Below are 17,310 nucleotides of genomic sequence, written 5' to 3'. Positions count from 1 at the left end.
AAACCGGCTTGCCTTAGACCCAAATAAAGTCGACGGCCTGTGTCAGGCACAGAAGGCTGATCACCTACTTGCCTATTCGATATACAAATAATCATGAAACAGATACAAAAGTCTGAGGCCCAGACCTAAAAATGGTTGTAGCGCCATTGATTTTTTTTAATTTGTTTTGAATTTTTATGACGAATATTGTGAATAAACTCACAACTAGACCAATTTATAAAAATCACTATTAGAATACTACATTCTATATATACAACATAAGCTTATTATTTCCAAAATATTACATATGTCATACATACACAAAAACTATAACGATATTTCAAATACAAAATCCGGTAAAAACACGTGTCAACAGATCAAACATTTGTGTTATAGGCTTGTCAACTTCATATTATTGGTACAGTAATATTCTCAGAACTGGATCAATAACCCGTTTTATAATTGAGTCTCAATTTTCTATAATTTCAAAACAAGTTTTTACTGCGATATCGGACACTTCTCCTCAATGATTCTTACAATTAATAATTATGTCGTAACATTTTAAAACTCAAAGTAGTACTTATAGATCTCTCTCGGGTCAGAAACGTCTGCGAATATTTATTAGCAGGATACCTGAATGGTCATCTGTTCTCTGCCAACCTTTGGTTAGTGACCATGCCTTTTTTATTGTGCTACATGTGGGGGTTGGTCTGGATTGACTGGATTGACCTCTACGTACGACGGTGCGGTCTTATAATTAATTTTCACACATAAAAATACATACTAAAATACTCCTATCGTATAGTAATAATAGTTTACGGTCTTACGACAAAAATTAATGCCATGCCATTGTGCATAGCCCGATGATTCAATGCTATCATATATCTGTTATAGTACTCGTTAGGATTATCAAAACGTCAGCTGTATCATATCAAGCGTATATTGTATTTAAAATAACTTATGATCCTTACGGTTGAAACTTGGTAATTGATAAATATTTAAAAAATTAGGGCATTTTTTAAATATTTATATGATGTGAATAGTATTGACATACCATTAGACATAAGTAAAAGAGGCACTCTTAGATATTCGTTACTGATTAATGTATAAGATGAGAACAAAAACTTGCAGAAATGAATCGATAAAAAAACTATTTGAGATCGTAACAGGTATATGAAAATCCAAACATTTTTTGTTCAAAAACCGGCTGAAGCCTCTTAAGGCTTTGACCATATTTACAATTACCAGTACTTAGTACTTATATAAATATCCTGTTGAGCTCAGCTAGGATCCTGCTTGGGCAAGGAAATTAATTACTCTCGTGGATTTTAACTAGACTTTACTAGTTTAGACTTACTTTCTACACTTGCGGTCCGTGCGGACTTAAAATTATGTATGGGAGAAATTTAAAATTATGTATAAGCACATAGAAAGAAAATCCATTGGTGCACAGCCGGGGATCGAACTTACAACCTTAGGGATGAAAGTCGCACATTGAAGTCACTAGGCCAACACTAACACATCATATATTAACCATAAAACATTTTTTTTTTAATTTATATAAAATATAAACTGAATCCCACGTAGATTTTATATATTTTTTTAAGATAGTGTTTTGACATCCTCAATAAATAGGATAGCGTTATTCAAATTTTATTCTGATCTAGCAAAGAATTTTAATTAGGATCTAGGACAGGATACGCAACTGTCTTATTTATTACAAGCAAGTGTATTTTGAATATTAATTAATTAAAAGATTTATATGGCGCCTTACTAAGTATAAATATCAATAATTACCCAATTTTAATAATAAAGTTAAGTAGCTAAGCGGACGACTCTGAACTTGGAAGTTGGTGCGTTTGAATCCCGGCCGTTAATAGGCTAATAGATGTTTAGTTGTACCCAGAATATCGACAACGTGTGAATGAAAGCTTTTAAAAATTATATCATTTTTATTTATCTTGTCTATTTTTGAAACACGATACCGTTTCAACTCATCGACTTATTTCATTACATTTTTCAACTTTCGTATTTTACATAGAAAACACTTTAGTTTTGGCCGTTTGAAGATGTTTTGATTAGATTAACCTACATATTTTTTAAACCTTTTCTATCTAATCTCGAAGATAACTTGCTGTAAGATTGTTACAATAATCATTATTATGATTACTCTGTATATTTTAAATCCGTTTTGTGATGGGCCCCGTTTGTGATGGCTCGAAATGGTCCTTACTTAGGATGGCCCAGTGAAATAAAAAGGTAAGATGAAATAAAAGATATAGCGAGGAAGGATTGGTAAATAGTAGTGGGATATTGGATAAGTGAAGAGTTTCGAGGAGACCTTCACTCCTTCGGAGATCGTGTACTAGTATTTTAAAAAATATTTTTTTTAAATAAAATGGCGCTACAACCTTTTTAGGTGTGGCCCTCAGATTTCTGTATATGTTTCATGATCATTTGTTAATCTAATAGGCAAGCAGGAGATCAGCCTTCTGTGCCTGACGCACGCCGTCGACTTTTTGGGTCTAATGCAAGCCGGTTTCCTCACGATGTTTTTCTTTATCGTTCGAACTAATGTTAAATGCGCACGTAGTAAGAAAATCCATTGTGTATAGGATCGAACTCAGCGATAGACTCTCAGGGATGAGAGTCGCACACTGAAGCCAACACTGCTCTATAAATGCAATTTTTTATTTTTATAAATCCGCATTCGATTTTTTTAAATGACTTATATTTTGAAGCAAAAAAATGTTACTCAGGTGTATTACATTCCAATGGTGAAGGAATTTTGTTATTTTTAATAGAAAACAAAATAAACATCCTCTCTTATAATGTAATTCAATATTATACGTAACGATATGCCAGCAAGAACTAAACTAAAATTAACAGAAGCCACTAAATGCCAACCTATACAAGCGGGGTTTTCTTGCGAGCGTATCTATGCAAATAGCATTTAAGGCTTTTTACCCTGTACTATATACTGTGGAAGCACTTATTTCTACTCGTTTAACACTATGGAATAGATTAATAGGTCGGAACGGACTTTGGTCGATTTTCGTTTAACTTGTGCAGCGGCTTTGACACAAAATAATTTGCACAATGCTTATTGTAATGCTTGCATATTCCTTATAATTTTCCCTTTTCGTACAAATAACGATTTGAAAAAAAAATTTTTTCAAAAGCAAATCATAGTCTTATATTTCCGACATTTCTAAAAATAATTGTTTTATTTCAGTTTAGATACAGACAGTGTCCTAGATTTTTTCAAAAACTTTCTCGCGCTATCTTTGAATGAAACTTATTAACTTATCTTTAACAACAAAAACGCATATGTATTTGAAAAAATAATATCTATTCAAAAATAAAACTAATCGTAAATACACTGTGTAATAAGTTACTATTTGTAGATATATTTTGATCACACAGAAAAAACCTATCACTCAACCATTAGAACAAATAGCCGTTATTATTAAGCGGTCAAATTTAGCTCATGCGCCATTCTATTTAAAGCGTTTAATACACCGCAAAAACTGTTTGGTTTGGGAGACAAAAATTGTTTGAGAAACAAAACAATAAAATAAAGAACAAATAGTGGCACTAAAATAATCAATTAGAAATCGATTAAAAGTCGAACGTGCAATCGAGGCGTCAAAAAGTAATCCGTAAGCCTTTTAAATTCCTAAATAGTGCAAGTTTCTAGGAGCGAGCTCTTTTTCGAATCAAATTACATCTTCAAGAAGCCATAGTTTAAAATCTTATTAAGTTGAAACGAAGCCATACATTCGCAGCCGGTAGCTGCAAAACTGGTTCTTATAGATAAATTATTTTCACACAGAGTATTTAGTTCAAAATCTTCGACGAATTAGAAGACACCTGTTAATTAAGCATTTTTTCTAAGAAAATTTGTAAGCAATATATTAAATTACGTATATATATATCAGTTATAATTCGTGAGTTATAGTCAAAGTATAATATACGTATTATATTTTATATATTCATCAGATGTTATACACGATTATATTATAAGTACTTATAGATTGTACGTATTTACAGTACAGCGGCATAGGTCAAACCAATATATATATATATATATATTATTATAATTTTTTTAATAATAAAAACTTTACTCATGTAAAATACTTTGTAAAAATATCCCTGTTATATGGGTAAATAGATAACAATTATTCTGTGGTACATGGTACACATTTAAAACAGTTTTGTTGACGAAAAGTAGTTTTAGTGTTACTTAACAAACACGAGTCTTATAAGACATTAAGTATACGTGAATGTGTCAGTGTGTGAATGCATGTGAGTGCGCATGTATTTGGGAGTGTAGCTGAAAGTTGTTATAAGCGTGCGAGTGTTTTTTTTTTTGGAAAGTAAGTGTCATGCCAAGATACGTAATAACGTTTCTGTATGCTGTTGCATATCATCATTTTTGACTGTAATCAATTTGTTTCGCAGGCAATCGTACTCAGGACCAGATAAGTGTGTTTTACTAAGTCACTGCACTTTAAAATAAAGCTAATTATTTAGCGAAAGATGCTATATGCATAGATTAATTAATGTTATATGCAAAAATGTGATAAAACTAATATTGATAAAACTTAATGGATAATGGCACGTGACGTGTGGTGTGAGACAGTTTAACGTATAATCGATTTGTGCACGCCCCGTGGGAACTTTTAATGCGTAAAGCTGTGACTACAATGGCTAGGTTACCACAGCCTCTACTACCTTTTTGTTCTGGGCTTAAGATTTCTGTATCTGTTTGTCAATCTAATAGGCAAGTAGGCGATCAGCCTCCTGTGCCTGACATATGCCGTCGACTTTTTGGGTCTAAGGCAAGTCGGTTTCCTCACAATGTTTACCGTCAGCGTTCGAGCGAATGTTAATTGTGCACATAGATACAAAGTCCAATGGTGGATTGCTGGGATCGACCTCAGGGATGAGAGCTCGCTCGCTGACTACTACTACGATTACACTGTTCCATGGCTAGCTTACTAGAGAATTACATGGCGTGGACCATGTACGTATAATATTCTACAACGCTGTCCTACGATAGCGAGCACAAGGAGGTTATATATATATATATATATATATATATATATATATATAAAAATGTATATACCTGCAGCTGAATTCATCATCGGACGTCGAGACAGAATACGAAATTCCCGTATCACCTCGACGTCCGCCGTTCCACGACTGAGCGTTTTTCAAGGCAATTTTTGCGCACCACCGCTATGTTGAACCAGCTGCCGACTGAAGTATTTCCGAACCAATTCCTTCAAGAAGAGAGCGAACTAATTCTTAAAAAGCCGGCAACGCACTCGCCAGTTCATGGGCGGTGGTATCACTTAACATCAGTTGAGCCTCCTGCCCGTTTACCGTATAGAGGGGCCTCCAATACGCCCCGTTATTGGGAAATACGAGATAACTTCACCTTTAAGGGTTGACCTCTGATACGGTATTGTATTGCCCTATCAGAAATCAATTCCGAGCAGTGCAAGAGATACTGCTATCAGTAGGAAATTGCAAATCGAACGCAGTGCTGACGTTTTGTTTTGAGAATAATTTGTAAGGTAATATCTTGCAAGGCATGCGATTCTCATCACTAAGGTCGTTCAAACCCCAGATGTGCACCAATGGACTTTCTTTCTATGTGCGCATTTAACATTTGCTCAAACGGTGAACGTAAACATCGTAAGCAAAACAGGTTTGACTTACACCTAAAAAGTTTACGGCGTGTATTAATTAAAATTAATAACTTGTGTGTCTACACCTTAATATTATCCAAGTTAGCAAGGTGCGAATACGGAGGTGCAATTATGTTCAATGTTCAATTCCCTTCAGAACTAATGACGGAAAACCGTTATTTAATACATAAGGTATGTTTGCTTTTTTGTGATTATTGTTAATATTAGATTTATAAGGTATTTTTTTTTGTATTAATGTTAATATTTCGCTTAATAATATTACGATCAATACATTTCATATTTATGATAATTGATTCAATTAAATGTCATTTTGCATTCACGGTTTTACGATCAGCAAATAACTTAAAACAAGGATTTCCGGTTCCAATACATTTGAATTCCACTCAAACGTGTTTAGAAGAATGTATTCTATCTATATGATGGCGCAGATTCTTTTACTTTTTGCGTAGATTTATTAGCAATTTTTTAATTACGTCTTAAGAAAGCGGATCATTTATTAAATTAAATTATCTGATTTTAGAATTCAATTGTAAATGAATGATAAGTTAAACAACTTACCTTTAATATAACTGAGAACTTGCTTATCAAAATAAGCTTTCGTAATTTATTGTTTGGTTTATTATTTGTTTGTATATGTTTGCCTATAAGTACTTGTCACAATAAAAATTCTTAAACTAATATATCAGTGTGCCGAGCGTGGGCGAGCTTATGTAATCAAATAAGTTTTAATGTATAACTATCTAGATCTTTAGAAATATTAAGTTTCTTAAATAACATTAAAAAACAATATGTAGTGTGTGCTTAGATTCATGAAAGTACATTTTGGATAGCTGACAATTACTGTTCTCTCATTAGCTAATTTAATTCATGTAATTATCTAGGTATTAGTCTAGACTTGACCAGTGTAAGCTGTCTACGGCTTCTAAGCTAAACAATTACTCTGCTAATATGCACCTATAGATTTTGTTGCAATCTGTTTTTAATAAGATCAAAATAAATTATATACTATTATCATAGTGGCTTAAATTTTACAAAATAAGTATGAACACAACACAAAGCTTAATTAAAATTAATACGCAGAAAAGCGAAAATTCATATATGTATATAACCTCTTTACATTTTTTATTCTTTACAATTTCTAGCAAGTGCGTTATTCATTTATTTTGACATAAGCCATAGTGAAATTATAGTCATAAGAAGAAATAAACACTCGCGCGAATTAAAGAAACACATCGTGAACATATTATGTTCCGGCGTGTATCGGAACCTATTATAAAAAGCAAATGATACGGAAATCTGAGACCTAAAAAGTTGTACTGCCACTGGTAGGTACTAAAAAGTAAATATATTGAATACGCATATGTTGGTACTAAATGTTCTTTATTATTTTATAAAACATAATAAATTATTATATTAAAGATTTTTTTTTTAAAGAGTTACTCTTAAAAAATATTTTACCATCGTTACATCGTTACCAAAAACTGCTATAAAAATCTATATAGTCATTTACTGTGTGTATGTCTGAGTACAACGCTAGTTCAGTAAAGCATTTACATTTTGCTCAGAATTGGGATGAACGAAACAATACTTCGAAAAGGACCTAAAAAATGAGAGCTAACTGAACGATATTAACACGTCCGCTGCGGAAAGGTTGATTAACGTGAATCATGTTTTCGACATTCGTCCATACAGTTTAATTGTCCATATTAATGATTGTCGCGGACATGTCGAAAGCCATAATTGCCGTGAGTGAAGAATTCATTGAACGAACCGTTGATCTCGGAACTGGGATCTTTTTGTTTGGAAATTGAAACCGATGGTGAATTTCCCTGGCATTTATTCTACTATAGAAAGGATGTTGTTTGGTAACGTTTGATTGGATAATTCTTATAGTAAATTAAACATCCATCCAGCCAACTATTTCAATTCATACAGAGACTACAAAAAGCTCTTTTACCTCATTCAACAAAGATAAATATTAATTTGTCCCATTTTTGCACTCTTGTTAACTTTACTATTGAATTCCGAAAAAATCAATACGCGTTTCTCAATTTTTATTCACAATAGCTGTCCAATTACCAACCAAAAAGACCTCTATTGTTCAAGAGAGATACACAAATTGATAGAACAACTGGGGTCACAATAAATTGGATGCATGTCGTGTCTATAACGACGCATTCTTTTGTAATTTTCGTATTTGCGTAGGTCGTTACCAAATACAGGAATTTTATACCCTAATTAGCAAGCTTTAAAGTCGAATTTAGCAAGAATACTGCTGTGCAATTATGGAGTTTTTATAATCTGTGTTACGTTGAGTATAATCAATTATCGGTTTTACGATTCTTAACAACCAGTCACAGTTTGTCTATTGTCTAAAAATATTTATGGTTAAGGCTTAAATTGGTAATTTCGGTTGGATTTAGCGATCGTCTTTTACAAAATGTAAAATAATATAATAATAATGAAATGGATATTTTTTAATTAAATTTAAATTACATAAATTAAAAAATATACGATGTATGGATACTGTATCTATCATCAATCAATATCAATATTTAATTATTATTATTATTACTATGTAGGTTCAGAAGAGCAGTGATGGCCTAGTAGATTCAGCGTGCGACTCTCATCCCTGAGGTTGAGGGTTCGATACCCGGCTGTGTACCAATGGAGTTTCTATGTGTGCATTTAACATTCGCACGTACGGTAAAGAAAAACATCGTGAGGAAACCGGCTTGCCACCTCGACCAAAAAATGGATGGCGTGTGTAAGTGACTGGCTGATCACCTACTTGCCCATTAGACAAATGATCTTGAAACAGCTACAGAAATCTGAAACTAAAAAGGTATTATTTTATGTAGCTTAAGAAAAAGTAATTATTAATACTAAAAGACTGATTGTATCAAACAAACAAAACATTTCAAATTAATATAAGTTCGTTCATTTTCTGTAAATTCTCTTGGTGCTTTCAATAGGGTTTATCAAATTCAAGATTTCTCCTTCTTCTCATTGTTTACTTTAGCCGAGTCTTTTACTAGAGATAATTATCTGATTAATTAAGAGCATATATATTAAACGCAATATGCGTTTACAAACACAAATTTAAATCAATATTATTATAATTAGTTTAATAATTATTATTAAATGTATACCCCAAATATCACAGTGACGCATTCGATTGAAATAAAGAATTCTGTAAATTAAATATTGTTGATAGAACATCGAAATTTGATTAATAAAATCGAGTATCAGCAAAATGAAGTTATATGAAACCAATCAAATCAAAATATCCATCGTGAAAAGTTGGAAATAGAGAAAATGTCGAATTTGGACAAACATGCGATGTTTCGATGCTCGGAACTTTTCGTTTTTGTTTCAAATAAAACATTTTTTGGTGTGGCCGAATTTTTTGGACTTTTATTTGAAGGGACTGCGTGCATCGGCCGATCTAAATCTGTCAAAGCCGTGTGGCTGTTTACACGTGTACTAAAAGCAGTTAAAAATAATAAAAAAATATGCAACGTTCTTAACTTTAATATCCTGAAACCGCGACTTGTTACTGCGTCCGCGTTACTATTGTATCAAATAACCGCGGTCTTATAACGTTGATTAAAGTACCACGTTTGTTTCCGTGGTATAATTTTTATATGAAAATTACATGGTTTCCATGGTAACTTTAATCGTCGTTTTACAACTAGGCCGTTGAGATTTTATTGGACAAAATCCACAAACAAAACCGTATCCATTGTCGCGTCATTTTAGGGTAATTAATTATAATTGTTTTTAAATGGGAGAACATAAAATAATAGTAGAACCTAAATCACCAATATAGAGAAATTAATGTGCAGTCAAGTATAGCCGTTGCAAAACCATCAACCAGTAAATTGTAATATACGATAATTTTATCGGTACTGTCTTAAAATATCTTCCAAGTTTTTAGTTAAACCACAATCAAACCTTGTATATCAAGTCTATCGGCCACCTGCTCCAATTACGGTACCCCAACGTATCAACTATCAGAACTTGCTCATACAAAAACAATATAATTTACCTGCGCTTCTAATAAAACGCCACGCCCTTATAACAAGTAGCTAAGGTTGTTTATAGAGTTAATTTAAAAATAGAACGGAATCAAACTTTGCGGGTTTCATCTCGTCTCACGAGTTTTTACTTGATTCTTATTAAGACAGTATTTTGCTTCGGAGGCGTTTGATTTTAAAGTAATGATTATTTTATAGTAAGATAATGTTAATTTATTATATAATATCCTTGGATAGACATATATACTAATGTTTAATATAACTAGTCAACTTTAATGCCTACTTGGGTTATCTTATTATTATTGACGTTGATACCTATAGATAATACATTGAAATCTTATAAGGAGTGTTACCTTTATAAACCAATACAAAATATAATTTGACTGTGCAAGTGTGCATACTGTAGCTTTTACTTAAACGTATCAAGTAGAACAAAGACACTTTGAAGAGTCATTTTCGAATCATCAAAATTGTTTATGGAAAACGATATGAGAGGTTTTGAGTTACACTAACAGATAACAATGGTAAAACAACGAGCTGAATTTGAACAATGCACATTTAACATCATTCTACTTAAGCAATAGTGACCCTGTATATTAAAAACGTTTAATGATACATATAATTTTGTTGTGTAGCAATTAATTTATATAATATATACTCGACTAGCTACCATATTCATTTCAAGTCCCCTTATGATTGTCGAATATTACCGTAGATTACAGACATATTTCAAACTGTCATCCAAATGATTTAAAACCTTCCGCAAAACAACTTGACTAAGATATTAGTTTTGATAAATATATTTCTCTATTTTGATCCAAAAAATTATAATCTAAGTCCGATTCCACATGTGAATATACTCGGCTACTTTTTTTATCTCGGATCAAACAAGTTTCCAACACCTGCTCGATCTTGTCTCTTGAACAATATTATGAATCTGTCCTTGTCTTAAATCTAAAAACGTAAATTATATACCTTTGATACACAAATCGAGTGGAGTGTAAACAAGAAATTTTTAAATGTAAAATAAAACTGATAAAACAACATTTCGAATAATATAAAAACAAGGTTTTCATTCATGACATTAATAATAATAGTAAAAAGTTTATTGTCGCGAAATCTTCTTCATACAAATATTCTATATATCTTACGATTTATAAATATTTAGTCATATACAAACAATATAAAATTATATTATTATTTATGTTTAAAGAAATTTACTCTCATTATGTCATAAAGATGAAAAATTAAAATTAATTGAAAAAAATTGAAAAAAATCATTAGAGAGATGAAGTGCATGACAAGTTTTTAATTTGGACATGTTTGTCTTTGAATGGATTACAATTAATACCAATAATTAAGACAACGTGCGCGTTTATAGTTTTATTCGCGCATTCCACTCTTCCTTTACCAACTCAAGTACGAAAACCTTCATATATGGAAAAGCGAGATCTACTGCTGCCATTCCCCATCTTTCTTAACCTAATTTACTGGTTAAGTACCCATCGTCTTGGACAACTGTTTCCTAATCATCTTTGTTTTAATAAGCATCAGGTTATCAACTTTCTAACTCACGCCTCTTTTACCCTAAGGCATGGTGACTGATTGTTAAATAGAAAGTAAAGTAAAAGTCCATGAGGTTCGAATCTACGATCTCAAGGATGAGACTTCCGGCCAAGCCACTAGGCCAACATTGTTCTGGGATCACTGCTATTCATCAATTATATAATCGAAATAAATAGTCTCTTAAAGTTATAAATTATAAACGAGGTCTTAGTATAGTGAAAAATCAACGTTAAAAAAGCGGTGTAACTGTAAATTTGATTTTTCAAGAAAATAAATAAATGCTCGCATTATTTTTCTAATTTCAAGAAAAACTAATTAAGCCATTTAGAATTTTTAACTAAGGGCGCACTTGAGCTAAATTAATTAAATTATTACATGTTACGTATGGTTGTCAACGGTCGATTTTGTATTTTTAATAAAATAGTTTTTATTCAAAACAAAACAATCAAAAGCTTTTCGGTCAAAAGTATATTCAAAAAGTCACTGTAAGAATAAAATTACGAGTAACAAATGTACTTGAAAGTTTATAAAAATAGCTAAAATTATATTATTAAAGTCAAGCTCAGTCAATTGTCAACTGTTTCTGACAGTTTATACAATATTTCATAAACTTTTTAAAATCTTTTATCGTATTTGTATTATAAACATCAAATATAACTATTAATCATTTCTATTTGAAAACTACCAGCTAGTTTCCCGCGAAGTTTGTTTCGACTTAATATTTTTGTGTCGTAGCCAACCTTTCTAATAGCTACCTACATACTAACATATGGGACATTCTGCTATGCTCCCTACCTAGCTACCACAAAGACTGTTTATATCCAGTAATAAAAAGTACTAAACCTTCCATAGAGTTTATAATAAATAAAAACAATACTCACTGTGGTCCAGCCGTCTTGGAGTTCCATATTTATTTATTTAGATAGATAGCTAGCTATACCACAGCACTTACGTACCGAACATAAATAGTAAATACAACCTTGTACAACCCTAGGTTGACTAGGACGATGAAAAGTTAAGCCGATTAGATGCATAATTAATTTAATTACTTGGAAAATAAAGCCAGTCAGCATTTTCTATTAATATGAATTCGCACTTACATGCGAAATTTCAACTTTATGAAAGTTTCATCATCCCCAATTAAGCGTTTTTAAGGAAGTTTTTGCCGCGCACCAGCACCATATGGAACCAGCTGCTAAAGTATTTCTCAACCAATTCGATTTAGGGTGCTTCAAGAAAACAGCGTATCAATTCTTAAAAGGCCGGTAACGCACTCGCGAGCCCTCTGGCATGGAGTGACCACGGGTCGCGGTATCACTTAACATCAGGTGACCTCTTGCCCGTTTGCCGCCTGTTCTTATATAAAAAACTGTCTTTAATATTGATGAAGTTAAGTACTATTTGCTGCAGCCAGATTCTTGATGGGTAACTCATTTGAATAAATCCAAATATCAATTACTATTAAGAGTTTGAAAATGGATGTATACAGCTTCAGTTGTCTCTTGCATACAAAGCTTTCGTTAGCAATTAAGTCTGAAATCTTACTGTTGTCATGACAATTATACAAACTAAAACCCTTTAAGTATAGCCTAAGACTTTGTCAGTGACAACAGTGGGAGGGTAACATGCATTGCGACATTGCGCCAAGTATTAAATACATTTTTGTCATAAGATAATCACGATTACAACTAACCCACAACCCTATTAAAAGTGACAGTAAGCTATAATATAGACAGTTCATAAATTAACAATGTATGTAAACGAAAAATTCTACGAAAGACTAGACGCTATGGTCGAAAGACTATATCTTTATGGTTATATTGGTCGATAGACTGCGTCTAGCCTGCGCCATAAGTGAAAAAAAATATATAGACACGTATTTATAGATGAAAAATTATCCCAAGCATTTAAAACTATGCTAATAACGTTCACTTGTTTTCATCGTAGATGGTGCGTGTCAGGAACTATTAGTGAGAATTGTATTTGTACTGAGGAAGGTTATATCGTCCCGCTATGACTGTATTAATGCATGAGAAACCAGCAAAGCTAATATAGAAATAGAATTGACATTACAAATTCACTTTGAATATCATACACTGATTTGCCAGACAGCTTTAAAAATATGTTTTTAACGTGTCTTACGACCAACGGCTTTCTGAGGTATATAAGGGCAAAATACGTTTCAATTTTGCGAAACCTAAAATAGAAATAGTGCAGAAACGGAAATTGAATCTGTCTTACAAGTTCCGATGAAAAATATTTCTCATATAGAAAGGGTTTGAAACGTTATATTAAAAATATATTTTACATATATTACTTACCACGACAGTGACTGAATAAAACAATCTTTAATAATTATTGTATCGAAGATCGCCTACTTGCTTCTTTTAATATTTCGTTTTATAAAAACAAGATCTATTAGCATGACATAATTAAGAAAAACCAATGTTTTTTTACGAATATCTAATAAAGTTATTAACAGTTTCATACTCAGTTATCTGTTATTTGAATAAAGACAAAATTAAATTCGATCACAAAAAAAATGAATAGTTCAAGTTAATATAAAAAGCTTCACATAACGCCATCTAATAAAGGAGGTGAGAAACAAATGTCTAAATATACAAAAAGATTTTTATACGAAGTTCTAAATAATTAAAATGTTATACGAAAAATATCCCAAGTCTATCCTAATAAAATAACTATAAATCTCTCATCTTGACAATCATACTATCAAGTTTGAAGATACCATATTATATATATCCTATATTTAAGTTATAAAAGTGAATGTGTAATATGCACCGTACACTACGTCGTAATAAAAAATATTATAATTTTATTAATGTTTATGTAAGTAAAATATGTTTCCTCCTTTTCAGTACTCTAGTGATATTCAAGAATATAAAATGCTATTGTATAACATAATTTACAATAACTTAAAACATACCTAAATTCACTTAAAATAATCCATCACAATTCACAAAAGTCAAAATGCACACACACTAAAGTTCAATAGTTCCGTAAAAAGTTCGTAAAAAGGCGCGAAAACGATTCACAGCACGACCGACGCCACGCCGCGTTGACAATGCACTGAGTACTGACGTTAACCGATATTAAGGCTTTGTGCATGCAGTTCGAAATATAGATGAGAGGTGAAGAGTAAAACCTCTTTGCAACTTTGGAGCTCCTTATTATTAATTTATAATGGTACCACGATTGCGGTTTATAGTTTAAGTGCTTATCCTTAATACGTTTTTCAGTAAAGAGTGGAAAAACTTAAACATTTCGCATTTTTTTTAATTCTAACCGGTCATTGTGGTACAACATTTTTATCAGATAACGTAATATAAGGCTTAAAATATTCAGATCTTTGAATAAGGTAGTATATATTAGAAATGGAAGATTTCGTATTTTTCTTTTTAAAAACAATGTTACATCAAAGACAATGTTGTTTTTGGAAATATTATGACTTCACGCGTCAATTAACATGATAATTTTTAAACATAGAAATAAAAAATGAATTGGTCTAGCTGTCAGTTGTCACAAAATTTTAACAACTCGTAAAGTGAGTAAAACAGTGTTGTAATTATTTGGGTTTTGTTTGTAAAAAAGTTAATTGCATAGTTTGTTTTGTAGTCACTGTTACCCAAGATTTAAAAAATAGGTGCACGTACGTGAAAAGAAACACTACAAATTTTATAAAGTCTGTACATTAAAAAAAATTACAATAAAACGCGGACTATGACAGTATTATTTCATTTTTATTTAATTAGCTAAATGTGATTGAATACGGACTGACTTCCATTAAATAATCGCATATTTTCGTCCCACGAGACTGGAATTTCCTAGATAAAAAATATACGTAAGTAGTAGTCGACAGGCCTACTACGACAGTAGTATAGCCTGGCCCTCCTATGCGAATAATAATTTTAAAAAAATATTAAAAAACAATTTTTGTTTAAAAGCTACATCCGTACCTTAACTATATGGTCAAACTTAGTAATTAAAAAAAATTGATGTAATATTTATCACAGATCAAATAATCTCGTTATATTTAAATGTGCATTACGCACGTAATTACACGGCTTTTGTTCAATAATGAGGTTGTATTATTACGAATGCGTTTAAGAATAATATGGAGGCAAAATGATGATTTAAATTATATAAATGATATTTTAACGAATATAAAACTTTGATCAACTTTCCTTTAACGGATAATTATAGACCAGTGACCGGTTAAACAAACTAACGCTTACACGTAATGATTGCTACACAAAAAGTTAACTATCGGTTCAAGATTAACCCGTGTTCCTGGAAAGTTTAATATGTTGACTTACTTTTTAGAATGTTCTAAGCTGTTACGTAACAAATAAACGACGGGTGGGCGGCTTATTTAATGTAAAACTAACTGCTACTTTATATCTTTTATTTTATTATACATTGATTCTATCAAAATCGTTAGTGGAAATAAATTCAATATATGAAACAGTTTTTGCCGCGCACACATCCAATTCGAACCAATCCGACTTAGGGTCCTTTAAGAAAACAGTGTACCAATACTTAAAAGGCCGACAAGGTGCTCATGAGCCCTTTGGTACAGAGAGTGTCACCTAACATTACTTTTCCGTTCTATAAAACACCTGAAATTTTATTTCGGCGGTGTTTTTCATCCTTATAACTTTTACGATAATGGTCAGTTCGTCGTTATATTTGTGTTTCCATAACTGAATATGAGCATTAGGTGATTTGTTTTTTTAATATTTAACTACATACTCTGTGTTGCTGTAATAAAAATAATGTAAGCGTGTACTAGTATTCATACGTAGGACGTGAAACTTCTTTATGACCTTATTTTTCGAAAAATTATCTACTATATGCAACTTTACAGAAATTCGTTAAATAAAGTAAAATAAGATAAAGTTTAACAAAAGACTTTTATTATCATAGACATGAATACAAATAATACAATTATTTTATTTTACCTTATTACTACTAAGATTATTACAGAATTTAATTAATTGTATGACAATTATTACTACCATTGTTACCGTTATTATATATTTTTGTTATTAATGGCTTCGAATCTCTTCGAATCAAGCGTGGTAGGGACAAGAAAAAGATGGCGCTCAACAGAAAAATGTGACGGTAATTTTTTTTTACATCGCCGATTAAGAAGTTTCACTTCAAAATATCTATCTATCTGATCTTTTTTCAAAATCGCGTTAGAGTTTGTCTGATAGATTGAACACGCTTATCTGCGAGACTAAAGAAATATTTATATAATCCATAGATTATAACTAAGTTAGGAGGAAGTAGAAAGTTTAAGAAATTAGTACATTTTATGGAGTCTATGCAAAATTATATCCAGGTTTCAATGTCATAAACAAACTTGTGGATTCTTGTACAAAGACAAATTTGAATTCAAAACAGGTTTTATTTAACGTGCCAGGCACGAACACTCATTTCAGTTGTGGACAGTTCGAACAAAAACGTTGTTTTTACAAAGCTATGGTCATGTATGACAGTTTAAAAATATTAAAAAATGTCAGTACTACAGTATTGAAAGGCTAATTTTTTATACAACAAAATTAAAGTTCTTATCTATCTCTTTTTACCATAGTGTAAACACAATTTCATAATACCTGCTGTATCAGTATCGAACTTTGAGGTTAAATTCCACTCGATATCCATCAAGAACTCAAGGATCTCTTATGAAAGCAACCAGCATTATTTGGAACCAGCTGCCCATCGAACCAAGTCAAATAAAGGTCAAAAAGAGCAAACCACTTCTCAGAACCTGACAACGAACTTGCGAGAACTTTTCTCCCGGTTTTATAACATACAAAAGACCTTTAAACAATTTACAGTTTTATCGGGAATCGAACCTGTTCTTTTCCAGGTATAACCATATAAACGCACTAGATAACCGTACCTTAAAATGATCACACAATTTCTAAAGTTATACAATATTTTTATGAGAGAACTTCTATTGTTTCAAATCATATATT

General features: G+C 31.6%; 1 protein-coding gene across 1 annotated transcript in view; it reads right to left on the bottom strand.

Annotated features, from left to right (window-relative positions):
• The window catches only part of LOC123720420 (irregular chiasm C-roughest protein-like), a 55,209-nt gene extending 40,828 nt beyond the window's left edge, over positions 1-14,381 (bottom strand). The window contains exon 1 of the mRNA XM_045677016.1: positions 14,250-14,381. The gene's annotated coding sequence lies outside the window, so the exon portion shown is untranslated. The remainder of the gene's footprint in view (positions 1-14,249) is intronic.
• Positions 14,382-17,310: the final 2,929 nt, after the last annotated feature.

This window comes from Pieris brassicae, chromosome 2 (assembly GCF_905147105.1).
Source record: "Pieris brassicae chromosome 2, ilPieBrab1.1, whole genome shotgun sequence".
Taxonomy (NCBI): domain Eukaryota; kingdom Metazoa; phylum Arthropoda; class Insecta; order Lepidoptera; family Pieridae; genus Pieris; species Pieris brassicae.
Note: the sequence above shows the minus strand (reverse complement) of the source record. Positions and strands in the feature narration are given on the sequence as shown.